Source organism: Podarcis tiliguerta (genome assembly GCF_965153285.1).
Source record: "Podarcis tiliguerta genome assembly, chromosome: 5".
In the NCBI taxonomy this organism is placed as follows: Eukaryota; Metazoa; Chordata; class Lepidosauria; order Squamata; family Lacertidae; genus Podarcis; species Podarcis tiliguerta.
The window spans coordinates 96,633,687-96,639,686 of NC_139538.1; positions in this window are offsets into that span (position 1 = coordinate 96,633,687).

Consider the following 6,000-nt stretch of genomic DNA (forward strand, 5'->3'; position numbering starts at 1 on the left):
GAGAATGAGTCAGAACCAAAGAGCAAGACTAGAATCACAAGAAACAGCAGAGTTCTTGTTGCTTAAGCAATATCCAATTCCAGTAGTAGTCTCCTCTAAGCGTTTGGCTGATGCAAGTGGTTTCAGCTTGCAGCAGCAATGGATAAATGTTTCTTCAATCTTCTCCTAGCTTTCACTGTTCCTGTGCTGAGCTCACTCTTCCTGTTCTCAGGAGCAAAGCAAGAGCAGCCACTCCCAGAATTTGCTGGCTTCATCCAGAGGCTCCTGGTATGGACTCTAGTCAAAGGCTGCTAGCAAAAGGCAAATCACCGTGAAGAGACCTTTGCCTCTTGCACTTCAGGTCACATCTCAGACAAACCCAGTGGCTTATGGACCAGTAGAGATGAGAGGAGACAAACACACACCCAGACGCTGGACAGCTACAAGCAATTTCTCCAGCCTTCACCAAGAGGCTGCAGGTGTGTTTCTGAAGAACTATGGACATAAGTGGAGCAATGGCCCACACAGTTTCCACATAGTAAATGTGGGACATGACCACAACAAAGGGCTGTAACCACAGCAAAGACGTCAGGCCTTGCCTCTCTCTTTCCAAATTATTTTTATTATTTTTTTGACATAATAATGGCTGCAGAAGATACTGAAAATACAAAAAAATCAAATAAAAACAAAATCAACAGAAACATGAGATATCACGAAGGAACTACTTTTAACATGAGACCAACAGCAATTTCAAATCAAGTAAGTTATCATACACTGATTTCCTATTGTTGCAGCTATATCATTATTGATTTGTTTCGCTACTAACTTTATCACAGGACTCGGATGGCAATGAATCAAAAATAACATGGCTGGTTTATACAAGGCAGGTCATTTTCTATACTGAAGGCACTTCCCTTTCTGTGTGCTTTTAAAATTTTATAAGATAATGCTAAGGAGTTGCAGAAGATTCTTTATCACTATTGTACAATACCTGAGTATTTAAAAAATAAATAAATCTGCAGAAGTGGATATCTCCCCCCCCCCATGTGAAATATGATAACTGGCTTGATATACCTGCACATGTCTTGATTTTCTTAAAGGTGGCTGCACAGACACAGAAATATCTGAGCACAAGCCCAGAATAGAAAAAGGCAGCAGAGGTTAGGGAGGAATGACAGGGGGGGGGGTGTAAAGCAGCGACAGACCAAGAACATTGATGCCTGTTGCTAGTCATCCAGGATAAGAGGGCTTTTTTTCAGCCAGAACTAACTGGTTCTCCGGTGGGCACCATTGCCATTCTCAGAGAACAAGGGAGGTGTTCAGGCTGAGTTCCTACACCTCTTGTGCTAGAAAAATAGCACTGCATGATAAACAATACAAACTGGAGGTTAAAGTCTCTCTTTTCCCTCCCTACAATCATACTCTCTCTCGTTAATTTGCCTTCTCTAGAATTTCCTACCAAAATTAGGCATAATCATTCCATATTATTTGGAGTTATATAGTTTTGCCACTTGGAGACAACCAAATCTCTTCTTCCTCCTCCTCCTTGGGCATTGCTCTTCTTCAGGCCATAAGCCTGTGTTTGGGGTGTGCCACTTTAGACATAGAGAACCATATACTTATAGAACTGTACAGTTGGGAGGGACCCCAAGGGTCATCTAGTCCAGCCCCCTGCAATTCAGGAATCTGCGCTAGATCAGATGACCATCAAATGCATTTGACTACAAGAAAAAAAAATCCCTCCACATAGAAACTAGCATGTCAGGGCTAGCATCTAGTCACGACTAGAATATTTCTTTCACACATCCACCTTTCTGTGCAGAGGAAATGTCTGGGACAAGTGAGCCTGTAAGCCCCACAGTGGCCGTCTGAAATGGTGCAGCCCAGACACACGTTTTACCACTTCAGAGAGAACTAAGCTTTAGTCTGTTGAGGCAAAAATAACACACCCAGCTACCCCTCTCAAACAATCCAAGTATCTATATATTTTTATAGGACCAAATAAGGCACAATGATAAATTCTAAGTAGACTGTGAAGAGCGCCAGAAGAATCTTACCAAATTAGGAAAACTGACAATTCGTGCTGCACATATATAGCAAGAAGTTCTAAATGGGAAAAATATCCTGATCATAGTGGGAAACTGACTGATAACATCTGTTCTTTGAGCTGCATCAGTGAAAAAGGGGGAATATATATATATATATATATGGATAATTGGGAATGGAATTCAAAATAAAACAGCAAGTATTTTAATGGCAGCATTTTAATGCCAAGATCTATTGCACACTCCAGTTTAGAACAGCATGTACAGTTCAGGTTGCACCTGCCTAAAATGTAGTTTATAACTGAATTCACAAGGTAAGGAAAAGGAGAAGTGAAACAGTTGGGGCATAGAGCATATTCCTTTGAAGAAAGCCAGTGAGTCCATTGCAGTTTCAAGCTGGATCCCGGACGGAATTTTAGTAACCCCTTTTCCCACCAGGGGGCAGTATACTCCTTCTAAAATTGCTGTTTCATATTCCTCCGAAAGGGTTCCTTCCAATATTCATGGTGAACTCTTAGGAGCTGACTTTAAGTTACTGACCCCATGTTTAAATTATTTTTCTTGTTTTAAAAATCCATTTTATGAGTTCCATTTTAATACTTTCTTTTTTAAAAAATGTATGCTTATCAATAATATTTTGCTCTTTCCTAAACAGCACAAGAAAAATCTGGATTATTTGTTTCCTGTTAATCTAATTTACATACTAGAACAATGTGCAAAATTGTGTTGCTAAGCTAAGAAGGGTGTGATCTGCTTGTCTCCTCACTGTGGTTATAAAAGGCTCTCAGCATTTTCACATCCTCAGAGGCACTTCCGACTAGCTTCCAAGGCTTTTCTGGCACTGAAAATACATTTCAGATCTGGGTTGTGTTGAGATCTGGCTCAGACTGAATTCTGGATTTATCTTGACACTGTAATTAAAACAACAACATCAGTTTATCTGAGGGTGTGTACAGCTGAACCATTTCGTTACTTGGCTGCCTGTTTATTTCTGCCCCACTGAAAACCCTCCCAAGTGGCACAAAGTAGACATATTATTGAATTTTAACAACATTCATTGGATATGTAAAACAACACATTTAGTAGGACCAATTCAAAATGCAATAATCAAGCTTCCTAATTATACAGAACTAGGGATGGGGGGGGGGATTCAATTTAGTTTCCTTTTAAAAGCAAACCTACCTAATTCACATGATCTGAAACAAAACAAGAACCGGAACACAGCTGTCCTTCAGAAGTCACACTTCTCTGAATACTTCAGTCAAGTAATGTGTACAAAAATGCATATACCAGAGTAAGCGTTCCTAAAAATGCATGTGTTAATGGGGGGAAAGAAGATAAAAATGCATTATTTTAGGAGAAATCACTTTGTAAAAAATTGTATATTGGGCAAAAGGGGGTGACATGAAGCTGCCTTGTATTCATTCAGAGTACAGGTTCATCTAACCAGCTCTAGTCTGCTTTGACTGACAACCAAAGAGGGATTTGGCCAAGGCAAAGCAGGATCTGCACAAGGCCTCACAAGCTAAATCATGTCCTCCCTCAAAGAGGGCACGTGTTGCGGTGAGACCTGGAGACTGACCTCCAGTGTTGTGGGTGGGTTGGATTGGCTAGCCACAACACCCGATTGGCAGGTCCCTTGATGTTGGGTTCAATCTGGCCAATGGGACGCAGTCTAAATGGATAGAGGGACCTATATATGCCCATGCACGTGACCCAGAGCTTCCTCTTTCGGCTCGTGCATTCGGAACAAGCTGACAGCGTGTCCTTTGTGCAGCTGAGAGACTTACCTTCGACAGATCGTCCCAGTGATTTCTTTCCGTTATTCTTCCCCTTTCGTTAATGCTTCCTTTAGTTTTCCCCTTTTGAGTTGTCCTCTTCCCCGCCTCCTTCTCCTTCCCTTTTCTAGCAGGGCTTTGTCCGACAGGGGCTCCAGCCCCAGAGCACTCCCAGTTGCGGGGCTTGCCGCTCCAGTCGGCTCCCCTTACAGCGGCTGGTGTCCCTGTAATTTGGCTGCGGCTGCAGCTTTGGGTTTTTTCAGCTAACGCGACTTGGGGAATTTGCGTTTATCACTCTCTGGGCGCTTTCGTTCAGTGCTTTGACTAGTTTCACTGCATCAAGAGTTCCCTCTCCATTGCAATATTGATTTCTGTGTGCCCCTTTTGAGGAAAGGATGGTTGGGTATTTGTCTGAGGGTGGGAAACCCCCTTCTTTTCATTCCGGCTGCCATTTTGGGTTCCTTTTGCAAGGAGAGGTTCGTCCCTGCCTAGTTTTGGTGGGAGCGCCATCTTGTTTTGGCGGGAGCGCCATCTTGTTTTGGTGGGAGAGCCATCTTAGTCTGCCTGGATCCCATTGGTATTGTGTGAAGATGCCTATTAAAAGGAATCCCAGTCCTTCTCTCCCTTCTAAGAGCTTAATTAGAGGTCCATCTCAGTCACTGTGTTCAGCTCCGGCCCCTGCAGTCCCTCAGCTTACGCTGGATCGCTTGAGTGCAATTATGGCTAATATTGGTTCAGCCCCTGCTGACATAGAATCATAGAATCATAGAGTTGGAAGAGACCACAAGGGTCATCGAGTCCAACCCCCTGCCAAGCAGGAAACACCATCAGAGCACTCCTGACATATGGTTGTCAAGCCTCTGCTTAAAGACCTCCAAAGAAGGAGACTCCACCACACTCCTTGGCAGCAAATTCCACTGTCAAACAGCTCTTACTGTCAGGAAGTTCTTCCTAATGTTTAGGTGGAATCTTCTTTCTTGTAGTTTGGATCCATTGCTCCATGTCCGCTTCTCTGGAGCAGCAGAAAACAACCTTTCTCCCTCCTCTATGTGACATCCTTTTATATATTTGAACATGGCTATCATATCACCCCTTAACCTCCTCTTCTCCAGGCTAAACATGCCCAGCTCCCTTAGCCGTTCCTCATAAGGCAACGTTTCCAGGCCTTTGACCATTTTGGTTGCCCTCCTCTGGACACGTTCCAGTTTGTCAGTGTCCTTCTTGAACTGTGGTGCCCAGAACTGGACACAGTACTCCAGGTGAGGTCTGACCAGAGCAGAATACAGTGGCACTATAACTTCCCTTGATCTAGATGCTATACTATTGATGCAGCCCAGAATTGCATTGGCTTTTTTAGCTGCCGCGTCACACTGTTGGCTCATGTCAAGTTTGTGGTCAACCAAGACTCCTAGATCCTTTTCACATATACTGCTCTCAAGCCAGGTGTCACCCATCTTGTATTTGTGCCTCTCATTTTTTTTGCCCAAGTGCAATACTTTACATTTCTCCCTGTTAAAATTCATCTTGTTTGTTTTGGCCCAGTTCTCTAATCTGTCAAGGTCGTTTTGAAGTGTGATCCTGTCCTCTGGGGTGTTAGTCACCCCTCCCAGTTTGGTGTCATCTGCAAATTTGATCAGGATGCCCTTGAGTCCATCATCCAAGTCGTTGATAAAGATGTTGAATAAGACCGGGCCCAAGACAGAACCCTGTGGCACCCCGCTAGTCACTCTTCTCCAGGATGAAGAGGAACCATTGATGAGCACCCTTTGGGTCCGGTCAGTCAGCCAGTTACAAATCCACTGAGTGGTAGCATAGTCAAGACCGCATTTTACCAGCTTCTTTACAAGAATATCATGGGGCACCTTGTCAAATGCCTTGCTGAAATCAAGGTAGACTACATCCACTGCGTTCCCTTCATCTACCAGGCTTGTAATTCTGTCAAAAAATGAGATCAGGTTAGTCTGACATGACTTATTTTTCAGAAATCCATGCTGACTATTGGTGATCACAGCATTCCTTTCTAGGTGCTCACAGATTGTTTGCTTAATGATCTCCTCCAGAATCTTCCCTGGTATTGATGTCAGACTGACTGGGCGGTAATTATTTGGGTCCTCTCTTTCCCCCTTTTTGAAAATAGGGACAACATTTGCCCTCCTCCAGTCTGCCGGGACTTCGCCTGTTCTCCAGGAATTCTCAAA